Raw genomic sequence first — 24,871 nt, 5'->3', positions numbered from 1 at the left:
AAACTGTGTTGGGCAACACTGCTTGTGTGAATAAACTCTTAGCCTAGATTCACACTTATGCGGTGCAATGTTTAGTGTGATATCAAGGATAATTTCCAATGTGACTTCTTGCAAATTCACGAGAGATTACAATGCGATTTGGATACAGTTACGATTCTCTCTTTATCTCTCTCTATGAAAATTAGCTCATAAAGACATTATAGCCTGCTAGAAAGGGCACTAGAATTGCTTAGTCAGTGAACACCTATGCGTTTTCCATGCAGTTTCCATTAGACTCTATAGAGATGTAAATCGCACCACACACACAGGACCCTTATTAATAATGCATTGTATTTGGACTGCATATATGTGAATGGCCACCATAGAAAGTTGTGTAATTTCACTTGTCATGCGATTCTATGCGTTCTGGAACTCATATGAAATTGCAACAGTCCGGGGCTTACTGGGTGATAAAGTATTGTGGAAAAATCAAATCTAGTTCTAGTCGAATGTTCTTACCTTCATATACGCGAAGTCACGTCTTGCCTGAATGTAATTCCACTGGGCATTCTCCAGGAATCTGAAAGATAAAGAAGTAAACCATATAAACATAATGAACAGACAACTAAATCTGGCAATAGACTTTATAGGATGTTCAGACCAGGCAGCTCCTTCCATTTATAGCTGATGTGATTCTGAACCCCAAAGAAAAGAAACAGAATAGAAAGAGAAGTAATAATGAAAACTTACTTTCTGGCCCAATCCTCTGTAAGTCCAGATCCCATTGAGAACTTTTTAATAAAGGCTTCAGCTGCATTTGGGCCGTCCAAGTCATAAAAGCCATTGGTGTTGTAGAAGAAGTCCTCCGGAATCTGGTTTTCCATCTGCAAAACATCAAAATGAAATACGATTAAAAAACTGAGAAAGAAGCTATTGTGGAGAGAAGTAAATTTAGGGTCCTATTTATAGCAGAGGGCAGATGTCGCTGTCTGCTCCCCATTATACTCCATAGGGCTATGCACACCGTGCTCCACATTTTATAGATAACTTCCAATGTGGGGTCACAGTTTGTGCTCTGTGATAGTTCATTGAGCTGCTCTATGATTGGAGGAGAGCTGGTCATTTGTGTTCGTCCGGTCAAATAACCAGGCTGTCCCCCAGTTTTTATTTCTCACAACCCCATGGCTGTACTTTATAAATGCCCCCCTTAGTTATATACTGATAGTCTTACCTTCATCTTTGTAAAGATGGCCTCTGCGTCCTCCCAACTCCACTTCATATCAGAAAGGCACCTGAAAAAAAAAGTGTCAGTGAGATTAGTAACAGACAATACAATGACAGGACATATATATATATATATTTAAGGTTAATACACAAAACTCGGCATTTATTTTCTAAGCAGCATGTATATGTAGTGGGAAGAATGGTAAGCACAGAATTTCCCTCTGACTTCCTGGGTCACCTCCATTTTGTCAGAGATCCAGCGAATGGATTATCTCATTGGTAAGGGGCGATGATATTATAAACAGCCTAGACTTCATACAGAAGAGCAGTAAAGGACTACACTCTGCTCTGAGCAGGGGAAAATTCCACTATGGACAAGTACAATAAAGGTTTTGTACCACCAAGAAAAAGTAGGCCGATAGAAAAGGAAAATCTGTTGTCAAAGTGCTTGTGTAGATGGGTTTTGGGCTTGTGGCTGTGACATCAGTTTGATATTAGTTGAAGAGATTTCGGAGATGATTCAGAATGAATTCACAGGTGTATATGACATGCATTTGGACTCCTTCTGACCTGCATTTCACCTGCTTCATACTGTTTTTGCATTCCTATTGACTTGTTTGTGAATGCAGAATCCACCTGAAGTGAACAAAAGTCCCTCAACATAAAATGCAAACTTGGAGATCACTAGAGTAATTCTGCGGAATAATAATAATAATAATAAAATTGAATAGCTTCCTCTATCCATCCTGCTGCTCCTTGTGTATTTTGACTGCCGCTGGTGACGGCCTTTAGAATACCCAAACAGCAGCTGCATGCAGTCGTTTTTGGTCCAAACATTTTCAATCAAAGAATGTCAGGCAGGAGGGGGGAGGGGGGCCACACATGGAGCTCATTTCTGCTGGCTCCTGATGAAAATCTTCTAGTGTATGGCCGGCTTTAATAGAATAAAAAACAATAAAATAGAAATAGAAACCCAGACTTACTTTTCCGCCCACTGAGGGCGCATGTTGCTCAGGCTGGCAAATTCAAAGACCATCAAGTTTTTCTTTGTTGGGAAGATGTTCTGTCCCTCATGCCTGTAAAAGCATTGTGGTGGAATTTGGCCTCCTGAATTCAGGGAGTTGAAATCATTCAAAGATTGGACCCAGTCCCAGTTGTTCTCCCGAAGACACCTGTAAAGACAAATGGAGGTTAGGACGGGTTGTAGAAGACATAATAGAGAATATTTGATTTTGATGAAAGTAAAAAATAAATGACATATGGACACATTTAAATAAGTAATACAGGTAAACCATTTGCTGGGTTTCCACATGTTCATATTGTTGAAGCTAAATGGGACTGACAGTCTCATATAAGAACTTGTCAGACCTAGATGCAGTGGTGTATTTAGGTTTTGTGCTGCCCTAGGCTAAACTTGTGCACCCCCGAATGTAAATATGACCCCCCCATCCGGTAAAGGCCACACCCCTTCCTGTTTATGACCCGCCTTGTCATCTGTAAACCACAGACCACATCCACAGTCTATCAGTGTCCATCAGCGTAGCCTCATCAGTTCCCATAAGTTCAGCCTCATCAATGCAGCCTTATCAGTGCCGCCTCATTACTGCCCATCAGTGCAGCATATCAGTGGGTCCTCATCAGTGGCCATCAGTACAGCCCCATCAGTGGCCACCAGTGCAGCCTATCTGTTCATCATATCAGTGCCCATCAGTGCTGCCTTATCAGTGCAGCCCCATCAGTGCAGCTTATCAGTGCCGCCTCATCAGTGGCCATCAGTACAGCCCCCATCAGTGGCCACCAGTGCAGCGTATCAGTGCTGCCTTATGAGTGCAGCCATTGCCACCTCATCAGTGGCCATCAATGCAGCATATCATTGCAGCATATCAGTGCCCATCAGTGCTGCCTATTAGCGCCCATCAGTGCAGCATATCAGTCCTGCCTTATCAGTACAGCTCCATCAGTGCAGCCTTATGTCACAAGATTAATAAGATTACTCCTTTCTTTTAAGATATTTATACTTGTGTTTGCTGCCACCGATTGTAATCATTCACATATTTGTATAATGAATAGGAAGTCCATAGTCATTATAGAAGTGAAATAATCAGTGGCAGCAAACATAAATCCAAATATCGTATAAGACAGGAGTAATCTTACTAACCCAGTGACATATTGCGATGGCACATATGAGGTGAGCAGGTCCAAAATGTTATTGCCATCATAAACAATTAAAAGTCTTATTTGTATATGATGCAATTCAATATGCTCGCTCAAGGACAAGGATGTTTAATGAAATTAAATGATATCATTGACATGATGCCTGCCATACCTGGGGGCGTAGGAGGGTAGGCAGAGTATTAGTCTACAGTGCCACACTTATTAGTATTAAGTGTGGTCGGTAGCCTGCTGTCTGTCCACATGTCTTCACCTGCCGGTATTTTCCTTCCCGGCAGGTAGCAGTGTGATCGCTTTATGGGGGTGCCAGACTAATTTGCCTCCTGCAGCCTGCCCTCTGGCCCCCCAATTCGCCCCAAAAATCTGGCACTATACTTAAAGTGTAGCGCAAGCCGGCGGGGACCCTTTTCGTGCGGGAGTCGGGGAGAGGCTGTTTTTTTTCTCAAAAGGGGAACAGCTTTATTGCTGCCCCCCTGCAAAGTGCCGCCCTAGGCCTAGGCCAGGATACAGCACTGCCTAGATGTTAAAGAATGGAAAACAAAAATGCATGTGAAAACCATTCCCCAGAAACTGAGAGTTCCAAAGGATTTAACAGAAACTTACTTGTCTGCGTATTCCTCAAACATTCCGGTGGCTTCAATGAACTTGTCCCGGATTTCGTCATGGTTAGACTCCACTTTTCCCCCGTTGAAAAAGAAATTGCTGGGGATTTCATCTTTAGCCTTCATCTTCTGGAAGATGATCATGGCTTGATTGTAGTCACCGTTGTTTTGGCTGAGACACCTAGAGAAAAAAATATTGGTAAGAAAAGATGCAGAGAATATAACAATAGGACACGTAAAGAAGAAAGTCATTTATATTGTTTCAAAAACCCAACACATTCCAAATATATGTACTGGAATGTGAAATTCCTCCCATCTGATGGGTTCCCTTTCATTGCCAGAAGCCCTGTTAAATCCACAAAGAATTGACATTGACATTTTATAAAAGGTTCCATCTAAACCATAAGAGACCAAAAGAGAAATGTAGTTCTGGGTGGATTCAGCTGTAAAGAGAAGTCCATGCTACAACAGAGATTATAGTAATGGACTTTCCCTAAAGTGATCAGACCAATTTCTTCAACCAGGCTACATCTTCTCAATTCTGCTCTAGTAAGGCTAAATGACACGGGGCAGAATATGTTGTACAACTGAGGCCAAACTCCAAAATGGTGGCTATATTGATGTGGATGACGGGGGAATCCAGAAAACCAATCAGGACCCTGCAGGTCAGGAGTAGACTATAAGACGACTCTGAACTTAGGAGACATTGTTTTTTTTGAACCACTTGCCGACCACCGCAAGTTCATATACTGCGCCGGTCAGCCCCTCACAGGCAAAGTGACGTATAGGTACGTCACTAGCCTGTGAGGCTCTGGGGAGCGAGCGCGTGCCGCCGGAGGCACGTTCCCGCTCCCGCGCGGTCACGGACCCCCCGCGCGTGTGACCGGTGGACTCGATGTCTGCCGGTCACTCGGCGATCGTCGGTGGAGAGGGAGAAAGGCAGGCGGCTAGTGTAAACAAGCTGCCTGTCATTCTCCCCTGTATAGAAACAGTGATCATACGGTTCTGCTATGTAGGACCGTTGATCACTGTTCCTACAGCTCAAGCCGCAGCCAATTACAGTTAGAATCACGCCCCTAGGGACACACACCACCCCTCCCTCTCAAAAAAAGTTAACCCCTTCACTACCAGTGTCATTTTACAGTAACAGTGCATATGTATAGCACTGATTACTGTAGAAATGTCACTGGTAACCCCAAAAGTGTCAAAAATGTCAGTCAAGGGTCCGATCTGTCCACCCCAATGTCGCAGTCCCGCAAAAAAAATCGCAGATCGCCGCCATTACGCGTTAAAAAAAAACAAAAATGACAAAAATCTTTCCCTTTGTTAGTAAACGCGATAACTTTTGCGCAAACCAATCAAAATACGCTTTTTGCGATTTTTTTTTACCAAACATATGTAACATAAAACAAATTGGCCGAAAATGTTAAAAAATTTTGATTTTTACATTTTTTTTTTTTTGGGAATTTCATATAAAAAAATATGAAAAATATTGTTATTTTTGCAAAATTGTCGCACTTTTTTTGTTTATAGCGCGTGATCAAAATATCGCACAGGTGATCAAATACCACCAAAAGAAAGCTCTGTTTGTGGGAAAAAAGGACGTCAAATTCGTTTAGGTACAGCGTCGCACGACCGCGGAATTGTCCGTTAAAGTCGCACAGCGCCGAATCGCAAAAAGTGGCCTGGACGTAAGACAGCAAAATCCTCCGGTGGTAAAGTGGTTAATGAAAACATTGTCTTCATATGATGTTTCCTGCATAATTCAGACTGGCTTCAGAAACATCAATATTTTAAATATATATGTTCTAATTAAGATCCATTCATCCTTATTTTCTATAAGTGCCTTAAGACTTTGCATTGTGGGATAAAGCTGACAGGAAACCTTCATTCAGTGATAAGGAACTGCGTAGATTTTTCATTTTCTTTATGAAGGTTGTAAATCTTTTATATAATGCTTTATAACATGTCGCTTCTGGCAATGACTTGCCTTTATATTTACATTTTTATTGACATTTCACAAAGCTTTAACATCTGAACTCTTTTTTCAGCCATATGACTGTAATGTTCAAACCTCTTTGGCCTTATCTGAAATGAACTTCCATTTTGAAAAGACGTATACTAATCCTGGTGATAAAGCTTTATGAAGGAAGCCTCATATTATTTACTGACCCAGTCACAAGGTTATCTGGGTTTGAGGACTTTTTAGTTTTTATGACTATTCTTTCCATTGTAAATATCAAAGAACCCCAAAAAATGTTAAGAAAAAAACTTACAGTTTGGCCCATCTTGGGTACATTCCCGTAGCTTTGGAAAAGCTGGAAACCAACTCTTTCCTCAGCTGCTGTTGTTGTGGCTGGCCGGTCGGTGTCTTCGGTGCAGTGGCCGGCTTAGTGGCCTTGGCCGGCTTAGTGGCCTTGGCAGGCGTAGCGGCCTTGGCAGGCTCATTTCTGATGCTGAAAACAAAGAAGATATTTGTTAGCATGGACTATTTAAAGCTTTAAGTCGTGTATTATTGTCTTTCAATAATATTTATTCAGTTTCAAGAAATACAAATCAAAATATGGATCACATTCAATAGGAGGATCACATCCCTAATCCTAAAATCCTCCCCCAACATGAGACCCTGGTCAGGAGATTGGTCCCATGTTTGAAAGGGGGAAAAAAAGTTAATATGTTTTTTTAGTAAGAATGACGATTCCCACCCCTGAGAACCAGCTGGAGACAAAGTAAGGACCTGTGTTGTAGGGCTCTGGGCTTCTTTCAGTGGTATCAGATGGATATCAGTTTGAGATACTTCTCTGATCATTCAGAAATTATTAGCAGGTGCATTGGATCTGCAGGTGACCTGCTTTAAGATGGTCCTGCATTCCCACAGACATGTATGAAAATCATAGGAGTGCGCATGGGGTGTGCCAGATGTGCCTGGGCACACCCCCTGTGCATTACCATTATTGCTCTGTGGCAGCGGGAAGATGGGAAAGATCTCCCACTGAGCAACTGCTTATATGAGAAGTGTGGAAGGCAGTACTTCTCTTTTATTCTGAATCTGCAGGCAGGCACATAATATGCTGGCAGAGAGATCGGAAAGATCTCCTTTCTGACTGGCAATGTGCCACAAGGGAGAGTGGTACAGGGTTTAAAACCAATCAGGACAGCTGGCGGGAGCTAATGGGACCATACGCCAAGCTCCCTGATTGGTTGGAAAGCCAGTTTTATGGAACTTCTGCAAAGAGTGGTAAGAAAATGATGATGGGGTATGAATCCCCGATCCTTTACCCCCAGTTTTCCCTTCCAAGTTGTTCCAACCTGTATTCAAATTCCTGCAGATACAGTGCCGGTATTATCACTGCAACATCTGACCTTTGTTACCTGCCTAGTCTGTAGATCAGGGGTCTCCAAACTTTCTAAACAAAGGGCCAGTTTATCATCCTTCAGACATTAGTGGGGCCAGACTGTGTCCAGTGGGATTGGAATATTTCCTGGCATCAGTGAGAATAAACATCGCCATGTTTGGTATTAGGGGGAGGAATAGCGCCCCATTGTTGGTGTCAGTGGGAGAAATGGGTTTCCCATTGTTGTCAGTTGGCAGAATACATAGTTGCCAACATTTGAAAAAAATTTCCAGGGACACTTTGCAGCACAGCTATCAATTACTTACCACACCCACTTCCCTGAAGCTCCGCCCACTCCGCATAATTAATCTCCGCCTACTTATCAGATTATAGGGTCTACTTCATAAAGAGAGAATTAGAGGAAATTGAAAACTTAAGGCCAAAGTAGCAGTGTTGGAATAATTCTCCCATTCAGCTGCACTTCTGCCTAAAGTTTAAAATTCTCATCACAATTCCCTGCAATTCTAAAATGTGAAATGTGCTCAGGTGTGACCATAGAAAAAATGTAATATGTAAATATAAATAAAGTGCAAGGTGTAAATAAGTATGATTATACTATCTGGTATAATTAGGTTTTATTGTACTTATTTACACCTAACACTTTATTTAGATTTACATATTCCATTTTTTGTATGGTCACACCTGAGCACATTTCACACTTTATTCACCTGTCTTTGAATTCAGCCCTCTGTAGGGGGATAATTTTCATTTACATAAAACAATGTAGCATCCTTTCCTTCCTAACACATTACCCAGTCCATACCAGTATAGATTCTAACACATTACCCAGTCCATACCAGTATAGATCCTAACACATTACCCAGTCCATACCAGTATAGATTCTAACACATTACCCAGTCCATACCAGTATAGATCCTAACACATTACCCAGTCCATACCAGTATAGATTCTAACGCATTACCCAGTCCATACCAGTATAGATTCTAACACATTACCCAGTCCATACCAGTATAGATCCTAACACATTACCCAGCCCATACCAGTATAGATTCTAACACATTACCCAGTCCATACCAGTATAGATTCTAACACATTACCCAGTCCATACCAGTATAGATTCTAACACATTACCCAGTCCATACCAGTATAGATCCTAACACATTACCCAGTCCATACCAGTATAGATTCTAACACATTACCCAGTCCATACCAGTATAGATCCTAACACATTACCCAGTCCATACCAGTATAGATCCTAACACATTACCCAGTCCATACCAGTATAGATTCTAACACATTACCCAGGCCATATCAGTATAGATTCTAACACATTACCCAGTCCATACCAGTATAGATTCTAACACATTACCCAGTCCATACCAGTATAGATCCTAACACATTACCCAGTCCATACCAGTATAGATTCTAACACATTACCCAGTCCATACCAGTATAGATCCTAACACATTACCCAGTCCATACCATCCTAACACATTACCCAGTCCATACCAGTATAGATCCTAACACATTACCCAGTCCATACCAGTATAGATTCTAACACATTACCCAGTCCATACCAGTATAGATCCTAACACATTACCCAGTCCATACCAGTATAGATCCTAACACATTACCCAGTCCATACCAGTATAGATCCTAACACATTACCCAGTCCATACCAGTATAGATCCTAACACATTACCCAGTCCATACCAGTATAGATCCTAACACATTACCCAGTCCATACCAGTATAGATTCTAACACATTACCCAGTCCATACCAGTATAGATCCTAACACATTACCCAGTCCATACCATCCTAACACATTACCCAGTCCATACCAGTATAGATCCTAACACATTACCCAGTTCACACCAGTATAGATCCTAACACATTACCCAGTCCATACCAGTATAGATTCTAACACATTACCCAGTCCATACCAGTATAGATCCTAACACATTACCCAGTCCATACCAGTATAGATTCTAACACATTACCCAGTCCATACCAGTATAGATTCTAACACATTACCCAGTCCATACCAGTATAGATTCTAACACATTACCCAGTCCATACCAGTATAGATCCTAACACATTACCCAGTCCATACCAGTATAGATTCTAACACATTACCCAGTCCATACCAGTATAGATCCTAACACATTACCCAGTCCATACCAGTATAGATCCTAACACATTACCCAGTCCATACCAGTATAGATTCTAACACATTACCCAGTCCATACCAGTATAGATTCTAACACATTACCCAGTCCATACCAGTATAGATTCTAACACATTACCCAGTCCATACCAGTATAGATCCTAACACATTACCCAGTCCATACCAGTATAGATTCTAACACATTACCCAGTCCATACCAGTATAGATCCTAACACATTACCCAGTCCATACCATCCTAACACATTACCCAGTCCATACCAGTATAGATCCTAACACATTACCCAGTCCATACCAGTATAGATTCTAACACATTACCCAGTCCATACCAGTATAGATCCTAACACATTACCCAGTCCATACCAGTATAGATCCTAACACATTACCCAGTCCATACCAGTATAGATCCTAACACATTACCCAGTCCATACCAGTATAGATCCTAACACATTACCCAGTCCATACCAGTATAGATTCTAACACATTACCCAGTCCATACCAGTATAGATCCTAACACATTACCCAGTCCATACCATCCTAACACATTACCCAGTCCATACCAGTATAGATCCTAACACATTACCCAGTTCACACCAGTATAGATCCTAACACATTACCCAGTCCATACCAGTATAGATTCTAACACATTACCCAGCCCATACCAGTATAGATCCTAACACATTACCCAGTCCATACCAGTATAGATTCTAACACATTACCCAGTCCATACCAGTATAGATCCTAACACATTACCCAGTCCATACCATCCTAACACATTACCCAGTCCATACCAGTATAGATCCTAACACATTACCCAGTCCATACCAGTATAGATCCTAACACATTACCCAGTCCATACCAGTATAGATCCTAACACATTACCCAGTCCATACCAGTATAGATCCTAACACATTACCCAGTCCATACCAGTATAGATCCTAACACATTACCCAGTCCATACCAGTATAGATTCTAACACATTACCCAGTCCATACCAGTATAGATCCTAACACATTACCCAGTCCATACCATCCTAACACATTACCCAGTCCATACCAGTATAGATCCTAACACATTACCCAGTTCACACCAGTATAGATCCTAACACATTACCCAGTCCATACAAGTATAGATTCTAACACATTACCCAGTCCATACCAGTATAGATCCTAACACATTACCCAGTCCATACCAGTATAGATTCTAACACATTACCCAGTCCATACCAGTATAGATCCTAACACATTACCCAGTCCATACCAGTATAGATCCTAACACATTACCCAGTCCATACCAGTATAGATCCTAACACATTACCCAGTCCATACCAGTATAGATTCTAACACATTACCCAGTCCATACCAGTATAGATCCTAACACATTACCCAGTCCATACCAGTATAGATCCTAACACATTTCCCAGTCCATACCAGTATAGATCCTAACACATTACCCAGTCCATACCGGTATAGATTCTAACACATTACCCAGTCCATACCATCCTAACACATTACCCAGTCCATACCAGTATAGATCCTAACACATTAACCAGTCCATTAGGGCTGCAACTAACGATTATTTTAATAATCGATTAGTTGCCGATTATTTTTTCGATTAATCGGATTAAAATCATAAAAAAACTCAATATGCCTTTTTTTTTCATTTATTTAAAATAATAATGAACAAACAGAGTGTTAGTGCCGGTTCACACTTGTGCGGTTTGCGAAATCGCATGTAATTCGGAGCGCACTGCTCCTAAATTACATGCGATCTCATGTGCGGATGCAAGTTCATCCATACACTTTGTATGGCTGAATTCGCAGCGCAACCACAGCAAACTCGCACATTAGGCTTTTTTTGAGCCGCCTCAGAATCGGATCGCACAGTGGTAAGTGGTTCACACTTGTGCGATCTGATTCTGTGCGAACTTGCAGATCGCACTGCAATATGCAATCGCAACTGGGGGTGTCGTTAACTTTTAATTTGCACCTCCTGCGTATCGGATATGGCAGTGTGAACTGCCAGATGTGCAGATGCGATGCGGGAACACGCTGCATATTCGCATCGTTCCCGCATCGCACAAATGTGAACCGGCACTAAGGCCATCGCATCCGCACATCTGGCAGTTCACACTGCCATATGCGATACACAGGGGGTGCAAATTAAAAGTTAACGACATACCCAGTTGCGATTGCATATTGCAGTGCGATCTGCAAGTTCGCACAGAATCGGATCGCACAAATGTGAACCACTTACCACTGTGCGATCCGATTCTGAGGCGGCTCAAAAAAAGCCTCATGTATGGCTGAACTCGCATCCGCACATGAGATCGCATGTAATTTAGGAGCAGTGCGCTCCGAATTACATGCAATCTTGCAACCGCACAAGTGTGAACCGGCACTTATACCAAAACTTTTTTTTTTTTTAAATTAAGCTGCTATATACTGTAAATAATATAATAAATGTTTATCTAGATAAAAGAGTTAATATTCCTTATAAGGTGCAATATTACAATAGAAAAATACGTCAATAAAAACGTCCATGTCAGCCATAGATATGAAATAGGGAGCAAAGAAAGACAACCTATATGTGTTATATGGATGTTTATAATCACTTATTTTTCTATTATAATATTGCACTTTATAAGGAATATTAACTCTTTTATCTGGATAATCTTTTATTCTGTTTTTTGGCGGGCTGCATTGCATGGAATGGACACTGTAACTAGTACTAAGCTCGGCACTCACGTTTTGCTGCTTCTCCCTCAGCTCGATATGACTCACTCCCTCACTGACTCAGCAAGATGGCAGAGAGGAAAGGAGGAGGGAGGAGGGAGGTCACGGAAGTGCCGAGCTGTGAGAAAGACAGAGGGCACACTGCTGCTTCACAGAGCAGACGGAGCTCGCTGACTGTCGGGGAATGTCAAGAATGCAACACAACTAATCGACGGAGCAACTAATCGATAATGACAATGATTGTCATTATCGATTATTATCGATTTAGTCGATTAGTTGTTTCAGCCCTACAGTCCATACCATTATAGATCCTAACACATTACCCAGTCCATATCATCCTCACACATTGCCCAGTCCATACCAGTATAGATCCTAACACATTACCCAGTCCATATCATCCTTACACATTACCCAGTCCATACCAGTATAGATCCTAACACATTACCCAGTCCATATCATCCTTACCCAGTCCATACCAGTATAGATCCTAACACATTACCCAGTCCATATCATCCTCACACATTACCCAGTCCATACCAGTATAGATCCTAACACATTACCCAGTCCATATCATCCTCACACATTACCCAGTCCATACCAGTATAGATCCTAACACATTACCCAGTCCATATCATCCTCACACATTACCCAGTCCATACCAGTATAAATCCTAACACATTATCCAGTCCATATCATCCTTACACATTACCCAGTCCATACCAGTATAGATCCTAACACATTACCCAGTCCATATCATCCTCACACATTACCCAGTCCATATCATCCTCACACATTACCCAGTCCATACCAGTATAGATCCTAACACCTTACCCAGTCCATACCAGTATAGATCCTAACACATTACCCAGTTCATACCAGTATAGATCCTAACACATTACCCAGTCCCTACCAGTATAGATTCTAACACATTACCCAGTCCATACCATCCTAACACATTACAGAGTCCATACCAGTATAGTCCATACCAGTATAGATCCTAACACATTACCCAGTTCACACTAGTATAGATCCTAACACATTACCCAGTTCACACCAGTATAGATCTTAACACATTACCCAGTCCATACCATCCTAATAAATTACAGAGTCCATACCAGTATAGTCCATACCAGTATAGATCCTAACACATTACCCAGTCCATATTATCCTAACACATACCAAGTCCATACCAGTATAGATATCCAGCATGAGATTTTTCCCATTGAGGATTGAGGTCTGTTCTAATTTTTTTGAGCAATATATATATATATATATATATATATATATATATATATATATATGCACACACATACACATACACGAATATGTACACACATTTATCTCTAGAGCTAGAAAACTATATATATTTATCAATTAACAGGTGTATAAATTATATCTATAAAAAAAACATTATTGATAGTAGTAATTAATGGAGTGTGAGGCCTCCAGCTTGTCGGAAGGTGCTCTGCCTCCCCCTGCTGGCGGATTTTGGAAAGTGCACCATGCTGACACCCTGCCTTCGGTGACACGTTAAATTTGCGACAGGCGGGAAGAGTGAGCGGGCACAGAGAGAGAGACAACCTGCTGCCAGAACTACAACTCCTAGCTGGGGTGAGAGCGACACTGTGTGGCACAAAATAAAAAATAAAAAAAAATTTTTTAAATGATTTACATAGTCCCTTATTAACAGGGACAATGTAAAATACCCAGGACAGGCTCCTATTTGCCGGGATTGTCCCGGGAAAAACAGAACAGTTGGCAGGTATGAGAATAGTGTTCTATCAGTGGGACAAGTGCCCCGAGGGCCGGATAAAGGCAAGCAAAGGGCCGCATCTGGCATTCAGGCTGCAGTTTAGTGACCACTTCTTTAGATTGTCACAAATGGGGTTTATTCACTAAACAGGTGATTATGGACAATTGTCAAGGTCTTTGTAAATATAGATCAACTGTGAAAAAAAAAACCCAGTTCATCTATTTTTCCTGCTGAGCCGTCTGGGCCAAAATTAAATCTCTGATTTGTGTTCATAACTTACTATTTAGTAACTCAATTCATACTATAATCATAAGCGGCAAATTGGGTTGCACAAAAAATAAGACCAATGACACTGAAAATACTCTGCAATCATTAATATATATATATATATACATACACACGCATGTGTGTTTGGGCTATGGAGTGCACACGCTAAAGCAATAGGCTGCGCACTCCTATGATGAGAATGTAAAATGTGCCTGAAGTGAATAAAAGCCCCAGGTGACGCAGGTCCTAAAATCTAGAGAAACTATACATCTGTCATTATTAGTCTGCACAGTTATTAAAGCCAACTCATTGATCAGATTGCGTCCGTTAGCTAGGCAGTTGATCTATTTGACAGTTGGTCTATTTTTAGCTACAGACTCTTCGGGTCGGTTATATAACAGACTATGAAATGGACAATAGTATGATCTGTATTTCACATTACTGAGAAATACAAAATCTAATGATTAGCTGATCACTTATAAATAAATTCTGTTTTATATGCTGTCAGTTTGTATTGATCCCCCTACTGGTTATTGATCGGAAATATCAGATACTTACTTCCTAGAAGGCTGAGCCTGGCATTGTTTTTCTTGATGTTTTTTGTTATTGCGGCGTTGATGTGGGCCGCTTTCTCCTACACGCTGGTAGGTGGTGTGATCGAATTTCACCATTTTGCCTGGAAGGAGATGTAAAGATTCCTGGCAATATTGCTCCTGATGTTTTTTGGTATTGCGGCGTTGATGTGGGCCGCTTTCTCCTACACGCTGGTAGGCGGTGCGATCTAATCTCACCATTTTGCCTGGAAAAAGATGTAAATATTCCTGGCAAGCTAAATTCGATATCCTGTAATTGTAGAGAAAATTACCAGATTGCAGAAATCTAGTAAATCTCTAAATCACACTATGGACAATACGAATAATCACAGAGAAGAAACAAAGATGTTTACTCCTCAAATCCAACTCCTAACTCCCACACTGGGCCCTGGCTCTGCCTTCTTATATAGTCTAATAGGCTCCGCCCCTTTTAACTGCCAACTAAGCTCCACCCCTTTAACTGCCGGTTAAGCTCCGCCCCTTTAACTGCCAACTAAGCTCTGCCTTTTGTTTTCTAAGCTCCGCCCATTGCATGGCTTTCTAAGCCACACCCCTTTTATGGCTTTTGCTGCAAGCTGCCACTATGACACGTATACAGTTAGTTAACCCCTTAGTGACTGAGGGCAAGCAACTGTTAGGCTTGTTTACCATCTATGCAGTTTGCTTTTGATCGGTTTCTGCAGTGATTTTTGCGGTGTGTTTTGCATTTTTGCACATGTGATTTTACCATGATTTGTGTTTTACATTTTTGCATTTTTTTTGGCCAATTTGTTGTTGGGCAGATTAAAAAAAAATGCAAATCGCAATAAATTTGCATGTTGAAAAACTCTCTACGTGCTTTTCTGCAGCTTCACCATTGAAGTCTATTGAACCAAAAAAATTTTACATTTAACCACTTTACCACCGGAGGATTTTGCTGTCTTACGTCCAGGCCACTTTTTGTGATTCAGCGCTGTGCGAATTTAACTGACAATTTCGCGGTCATGCAACGCTGTACCCAAACGAAATTTAAGTCCTTTTTTCCCCACAAACAGAGCTTTCTTTTGGTGGTATTTGATCACCTGTGTGATTTTTACTTTTTGCGCTATAAACAAAAAAATGCGACAATTTTGAAAATATTTCACATTTTTTTATATGAAATTCCCCCCAAATAAATGTAAAAATCAAAATTTTTTATCATTTTAGGCCAATTTGTTTTCTGCTACATATTTTTGGTAAAAAAAATCGCAATAAGCGTATTTTGATTGGTTTGCGCAAAAGTTATTGCATTTACTAAGGGACAGATTTCCATAGTTTTTTTTTTAACGAGTAATGGCGGCGATCTGCGATTTTTTTTTTGCGGGACTGCGACATTGTGCCGGACAGATCGGACCCTTGACTGACATTTTTGACACTTTTGGGGTTACCAGTGACATTACTACAGTAATCAGTGCTATAAATATGCACTGTTTCTGTAAAAATGACACTGGCAGGGAAGGGGTTAATTTTATTGGAGAGGGAGGGGTTAATGTATGCCTGGTGCTTACTGACATGTGTGGGGGGAGGGGACTATGTGACACAGGGACAGATCGCAGGTTCAGCTATGCTGAACCCTGCAATCTGTCACCGCCTGTCACTTAGGAGATCCGCCCGCTCTGTTTACACAAGCGGGCGGATCTCCAGACTCAATTCCCCGACGATCAGGGAAGAGCAGCGGCGATCACCGCCGCTCCTCCCCTGGCCCGACTCCCGTAGTGACTGAATACAGCGGGAGCGATCCTCCGGCGGTGCATGCGCGCCGCCGAGAAGGGGGAGTGTCTGGCGACTTAGGTCTACGTCGTCAGACCTACAAGAGCCACTTTGCCGCAGTAGAGCTCTAGTGAGCAGCGGCAAAGTGGCTAAAAAAGTCCCTGACACTTTCCAAAAACACAGTGGCTGGAAAAAGCATAGATTGGAATGTGTCCCATAGGAAACCATGTTAAATGAACTGTAGCGGTACAGCGCCACCCTGAGGAGTATAAAAATAATAATCCCAGTGCTATATGTGAATCCTCTTACAAAGACAACACAATGTAAGAATAACAGTGAAGACACTATATCAGTGTCACTTTAACCACTTCCCTCCTGCTCTATAGTAAAAGGACGGCGGGTGGAAAGCACTCTTGTTCTGGGACGATGTCATATGATGGCGCCTCGGAACCGCCTCTCTTGCGTGCCCACGGGGGTACGCAGCGTGGCGATCTTGGTCACGTCGTGTTCCTAGGATATGGAGCAACCCCCGATCTCAGTAAAGAGCTGATGATGCGGCTCTTTACCCATGTGATCGGCTGTGTCCAATCACAGCTGGTTAAATGTAAACAAGGAAGTTCCATTTATCGGCTCTCCTTGGCTCACACTGACATTGCGTGTGGCGATGACAGCCGATCAGCGGCATCTCCTCGCAGGGGAGACCTGTACAGGTAATCGGGGCACTGATCATCAGTGCCCTGATTTTAGCACAGCCCCAGCAGTGCCCATCAGTATCACCAATCAGTGCCTATAAGTGATGCCAGTCAGTGCTGCATTTCAGTTCCTGCCCATCAGTGCCGCCTATCATTGCCCACCAGTGCCACCTATGAGTGCCGCCTATCAGTGCTCATCAGTGTGGCATGTTAGTGCCTCCTCATAAGTTCCACCTAATTAGTGTAGTCTAATCAGTGCCCATCAGTGAAGCCTATCAGTGCCACCTGATCAGCGCACATCAGTGAAGTAGAAAAATTATTTATGTATAAAATTTACTGACAGAAACTCTTTTTTTTTTTAATTTTCAATATTTTTTTTTAGCAAAAAATAAAAAAACCCAGCAGTGATAAAATACCACCAAAAGAAAGCTCTATTTGTGTGTAATTTGTGTACAGCATTGCATGACCTCCCAATTGTCATTCAACCTCTACCAGCTTTGCACATCTAGAGAGGGACATTTTTGCCCTTTCTTCTTTGTAAAATAGGTCAAGCTCTGTCAGATTGGATGGAGAGCGTCTGTGAACAGCAATTTTCAAGTCTTGACACAGACTCTCAATTGTATTCAGGTCTGGACTTTGACTGGGCCATTCTAACACATGCATATTCTGTGATCTAATCCATTCCATTGTAGGTCTGGCTGTATGTTTAGGGTCGTTGTCCTGCTGGAAGTTAAACATCTGCCCCTTCTCAAGTCTTTTACAGACTTTTAACATGTTTTCTTTATAGATTGCCCTGTATTTGGCTCCATCCATCTTCCCATCAACTCTGACCACCTTTACTGTCCCTGCTGAAGAAAAGCATCCCCACAATATGATGCTACCACCACCATGTTTCACGGTGTGGATGGTGTGTCCAGGGAGATTTGTAGTGTTAGTTTTCTGCCACACATAGCATTTAGCTTTTAGGTTAAAATGTTTCATTTTGGTCTCATCTGACCTGAACACCTTCTTCCACATATTTGCTGTGTCCCCCACATGGCTTCTCGCAAACGGAAAACTGGACTTTTTATGGCTTTCTTCTTGCCGCTCTTCCATAAAGGACAGATTTGTGGAGAGCACGACTAAAAGTTCTCCTGTGGAAGGATTCTCTTACCTGAACTGTGGATCTCTAAATCTCCTCCAGAGTTACCATGGGGGGCCTCTTGGCTGCTTCTCTGATGAATGCTCTCCTTGCCCATCCTGTCAGTTTAGGTGGACGGCCATGTCTTGGTAGGTTTGCAGTTGTGCCATACTCTTTCCATTTTCGGATGATGGATTGAACAGTGCTCCATGAGATGTTCAAAGCTTTGGATAATTTTCTATATCCTAACCCTGTTTAACCGCTTCTGGACTGCCCGCCACAGATATACTGCTGCAGGCTGGCCCTCCTGCGCGAACCGACGTAGGGCTATGTCAGTCACGCGCTTGCAGCCAGGGGGCGAGCGCTCCCCGCTGAGAGAGAAGAACGGTCAGCTGTTGTAAACACTTCTTCTCTCTGGAATGATCACAGAGTGCCTGGGATCCTTCAATATAGAATCACAGGTCTCTATGGTCATTCCATAATCCCCACCCCCCATACAGCTAGAATCACTCCCCTAGGCTCACATTTAACCTTTTGATCACCCACAGTGCTAACCCCTTGCCTGCCAGTGTTATTTCAGTAACAGTGCAAATTGTTAGCACTGATTACTGTAGTAATGTCACTGGTCCCCCCAAAAGAGTCAAAAATGTCAGTTAGATCTGTCTGCCGCAATGTCGCAGTCCTGCTAAAAATCACAGATCGCCACCATTACTAGTAAAAAAAAACAATAAAAATGACATAAATCTTTCCCGTAGTTAGTAGATGCGATAATTTTGCGCAATCCAATCAAAATACACCTTAGACCAGAAAACAAATTGGCCTAGGATTTATAGATTCTAACACATTACCCAGTCCATACCAGTATAGATTCTAACACATTACCCAGTCCATACCAGTATAGATTCTAACACATTACCCAGTCCATACCAGTATAGATTCTAACACATTACCCAGTCCATACCTGTATAGATCCTAACACATTACCCAGTCCATACCATCCTAACACATTACCCAGTCCATACCAGTATAGATCCTAACACATTACCCAGTCCATACCAGAATAGATCCTAACACATTACCCAGTCCATACCAGTATAGATCCTAACACATTACCCAGTCTATACCAGTATAGATTCTAACACATTACCCAGTCCATACCAGTATAGATCCTAACACATTACCCAGTCCATACCAGTATAGATTCTAACACATTACCCAGTCCATTCCAGTATAGATCCTAACACATTACCCAGTCCATACCAGTATAGATCCTAACACATTACCCAGTCCATACCATCCTAACACATTACCCAGTCCATACCAGTATAGATCCTAACACATTACCGAGTCCATACCATTATAGATCCTAACACATTACCCAGTCCATACCATCCTAACACATTACCCAGTCCATACCAGTATAGATCCTAATACATTAACCAGTCCATACCAGTATAGATCCTAACACATTACAACACTTAATGAGCTCAGCCAGGTGATTGCCAGACCATTATTCTTGATCTTTAAGGATAGTTTACAGACGGGTATGGTGCCAGCTGATTGGAAAAAAGCCAACGTGGTACCAATATTTAAGAAGGGGCCGAGATATATCCCGGGTAACTATAGGCCGGTCAGCCTAACAACTGTAGTCTGCAAAATTTTGGAGGGGATGTTAAGGGACCACATACAAGACTTTAGTAATGAAAACGGTATTATAAGTAGTAATCAGCATGGATTCATGAAAAATCGTTCGTGCCAAACCAGTCTATTAACCATCTACGATGAAGTGAGCAGCCACCTAGATAAAGGTAAGCCTGTGGATGTGGTGTATCTGGACTTTGCAAAGGCCTTTGACACCGTTCCCCACAAACGATTAATGTACAAACTAAGGAAGGTAGGTATGGATCAGAAGGTGAGTACCTGGATAGAGAACTGGCTCCAGGGGAGAGTACAGAGGGTGGTGATTAATGGGGAGTACTCGGATTGGGTGGGTGTGGAAAGTGGGGTCCCCCAGGGTTCTGTCCTGGGACCAATCCTGTTTAATTTGTTCATAAATGATCTAGAGGAGGGGATATCGAGTACAATCTCAGTATTTGCAGATGATACTAAACTAGGCTTGCCAATATCTTCTATGCAGGATGTGGAAACCTTGCAAGCGGACCTGAACAAAATAACGGGGTGGGCAACTACATGGCAGATGAGGTTTAATGTTGATAAATGTAAAGTAATGCACTTGGGGGCCAGAAACCAGAAAGCAAGCTACTCACTAGGGGGGGAACCTCTGGGTGAGTCTAGGATGGAAAAGGACTTGGGGGTACTGGTAGACAACAGGCTTGGCAGTGGCATGCAATGCCAAGCCGCCGCAAGCAAAGCCAACAGAATACTGGGATGTATAAAAAAGGGGATTCACTCCAGAAATAAAGAGATTATTCTCCCGCTCTACAAGACTCTGGTCCGGCCACATCTGGAGTATGCTGTCCAGTTCTGGGCACCGGTCCTCAGGAAGGATGTGCTGGAACTGGAGAAAGTCCAGAGAAGGGCAACAAAAATAATTAGGGGAATGGAGGACATCAGCTATGAGGAAAGACTACAAGCCCTGAACCTTTTCTCTCTGGAGAAAAGAAGATTGAGGGGGGATAGGATATCAATGTACAAATACTGTACTGGTGACCTGAGCATAAGGAACAAACTATTCAGAGAGAGGAGATACAATAAGACACGTGGCCACTCACTAAAACTAGAGGAAAGGCGGTTTAACCTTAAAGTGCGTAAGGGGTTCTTCACTGTAAGAACGGTAAGGATGTGGAATTCTCTTCCACAAGCAGTCGTATCAGCAGGGAGCATTGATAGTTTCAAAAAACTATTAGATGGATACCTTAGAGACCACAACATACAGGGGTATACAATGTATGGTTAAAAGCAAACACACACACGCATCATAGGTTGAACTGGATGGACTGATGTCTTTTTTCAACCTCACTAACTATGTAATTACCCAGTCCATACCATCCTAACACATTACCCAGTCCATACCAGTATAGATCCTAACACATTACCCAGTCCAAATCATCCTAACACATTACCCAGTCCATACCAGTATAGATCCTAACACATTACCCAGTCCATACCATCCTAACACATTACCCAGTCCATACCAGTATAGATCCTAACACATTACCCAGTCCATACCATCCTAACACATTACCCAGTCCATACCAGTATAGATCCTAACACATTAACCAGTCCATTAGGGCTGCAACTAACGATTATTTTAATAATCGATTAGTTGCGGATTATTTTTTCGATTAATCGGATTAAAATCATAAAAAAACTCAATATGCCTTTTTTTTTTCATTTATTTAAAATAATAATGAATAAACAGAGTGTTAGTGCCGGTTTACACTCGTGCGGTTTGCGAGATCGCATGTAATTCGGAGCGCACTGCTCCTAAATTACATGCGATCTCATGTGCGGATGCAAGTTCATCCATACACTTTGTATGGCTGAATTCGCAGCGCAACCACAGCAAACTCGCACATGAGGCTTTTTTGAGCCGCCTCAGAATCGGATCGCACAGTGGTAAGTGGTTCACACTTGTGCGATCTGATTCTGTGCGAACTTGCAGATCGCACTGCAATATGCAATCACAACTGGGGGTGTCGTTAACTTTTAATTTGCACCCCCTGCGTATCGCATATGGCAGTGTGAACTGCCAGATGTGCGGATGCGATGCGGGAACACGCTGCATATTCGCAGCGTTCCCGCATCGCACAAATGTGAACCGGCACTAAGGCCATCACACCCGCACATCTGGCAGTTCACACTGCCATATGCGATACACAGGGGGTGCAAATTAAAAGTTAACGACATACCCAGTTGCGATTGCATATTGCAGTGCGATCTGCAAGTTCGCACAGAATCGGATCGCACAAATGTGAACCACTTACCATTGTGCGATCCAATTCTGAGGCCGCTCAAATAAAGCCTCATGTATGGCTGAACTCGCATCCGCACATGAGATCGCATGTAATTTAGGAGCAGTGTGCTCCGAATTATATGCAATCTTGCAAACCGCACAAGTGTGAACCGGCACTAATACCAAAACTTTTTTTTTTTTTTTTTTAATTAAGCTGCTATATACTGTAAATAATATAATAAATGCTTATCTAGATAAAAGAGTTAATATTCCTTATAAGGTGCAATATTACAATAGAAAAAGAAGTGAATAAAAACGTCCATGTCAGCCATAGATATGAAATAGGGAGCAAAGAAAGACAACCTATATGTGTTATATGGATGTTTATAATCACTTATTTTTCTATTATAATATTGCACTTTATAAGGAATATTAACTCTTTTATCTGGATAAGCTTTTATTCTGTTTTTTGGCGGGCTGCATTGCATGGAATGGACACTGTAACTAGTACTAAGCTCGGCACTCACGTTTTGCTGCTTCTCCCTCAGCTCGATATGACTCACTCCCTCACTGACTCAGCAAGAAGGCAGAGAGGAAAGGAGGAGGGAGGAGGGAGGTCACGGAAGTGCCGAGCTGTGAGAGAGACAGAGGGCACACTGCTGCTTCACAGAGCAGACGGAGCTCGCTGACTGTCGGGGAATGTCAAGAATGCAGCACAACTAATCGACGGAGCAACTAATCGATAATGACAATCGTTGACAACGATTGTCATTATCGATTATTATCGATTTAGTCGATTAGTTGTTTCAGCCCTACAGTCCATACCAGTATAGATCCTAACACATTACCCAGTCCATATCATCCTAACACATTACCCAGTCCATACCAGTATAGATCCTAACACATTACCCAGTCCATATCATCCTTACACATTACCCAGTCCATACCAGTATAGATCCTAACACATTACCCAGTCCATATCATCCTTACCCAGTCCATACCAGTATAGATCCTAACACATTACCCAGTCCATATCATCCTCACATATTACCCAGTCCATACCAGTATAGATCCTAACACATTACCCAGTCCATATCATCCTCACACATTACCCAGTCCATACCAGTATAGATCCTAACACATTACCCAGTCCATATCATCCTTACACATTACCCAGTCCATACCAGTATAGATCCTAACACATTACCCAGTCCATATCATCCTCACACATTACCCAGTCCATATCATCCTCACACATTACCCAGTCCATACCAGTATAGATCCTAACACCTTACCCAGTCCATACCAGTATAGATCCTAACACATTACCCAGTTCATACCAGTATAGATCCTAACACATTACCCAGTCCCTACCAGTATAGATTCTAACACATTACCCAGTCCATACCATCCTAACACATTACAGAGTCCATACCAGTATAGTCCATACCAGTATAGATCCTAACACATTACCCAGTTCACACCAGTATAGATCCTAACACATTACCCAGTCCATACCATCCTAACACATTACAGAGTCCATACCAGTATAGTCCATACCAGTATAGATCCTAACACATTACCCAGTCCATATTATCCTAACACATACCAAGTCCATACCAGTATAGATATCCAGCATGAGATTTTTCCCATTGAGGATTGAGGTCTGTTTTAATTTTTTTGAGCAATATATATATATATATATATATATATATATATATATATATATATATATATGCACACACATACACATACACGGATATGTACACACATTTATCTCCAGAGCTAGAAAACTATATATATGGATCAATTAACAGGTGTATAAATTATATACACCTGTATATATATATATATATATATATATATAAAAAAAAAACATTATTGATAGTAGTAATTAATGGAGTGTGAGGTCTCCAGCTTGTCTGAAGGTGCTCTGCCTCCCCCTGCTTGCGGATTTTGGAAAGTGCACCATGCTGACACCCTGCCTTCGGTGACACGTTAAATTTGCGACAGGCAGGAAGAGTGAGCGGGCACAGAGAGAGAGACAACCTGCTGCCAGAACTACAACTCCTAGCTGGGGTGAGAGCGACACTGTGTGGCACAAAATAAAGAAAATAAAAAAAAAATGTTTTAAATGATTTACAGGGACAATGTAAAATACCCGGGACAGGCTCCTATTTGCCGGGATTGTCCCGGGAAAAACGGAACAGTTGGCAGGTATGAGAATAGTGTTCTATCAGTGGGAGAAGTGCCCTGAGGGCCGGATAAAGGCAAGCAAATCTGTCCCCCAGGCCACAGTTTAGTGACCACTTCTTTAGATTGTCACAAATGGGGTTTATTCACTAAACAGGTGATTATGGACAATTGTCATATTCTTTGTAAATACAGATCAACTGTGAAAAAAACCCAGTTCATCTATTTTTCCTGCTGAGCCGTCTGGGCCAAAATTAAATCTCTGATTTGTGTTCATAACTTACTATTTAGTAACTAAATTCATACTATAATCATAAGCGGCAAATTGGGTTGGACAAAAAATAAGACCAATGAC

Source organism: Pelophylax lessonae (assembly GCF_965119305.1).
Source record: "Pelophylax lessonae genome assembly, chromosome: 1".
NCBI lineage: Eukaryota > Metazoa > Chordata > Amphibia > Anura > Ranidae > Pelophylax > Pelophylax lessonae.
This window is presented reverse-complemented; position numbering follows the sequence as displayed.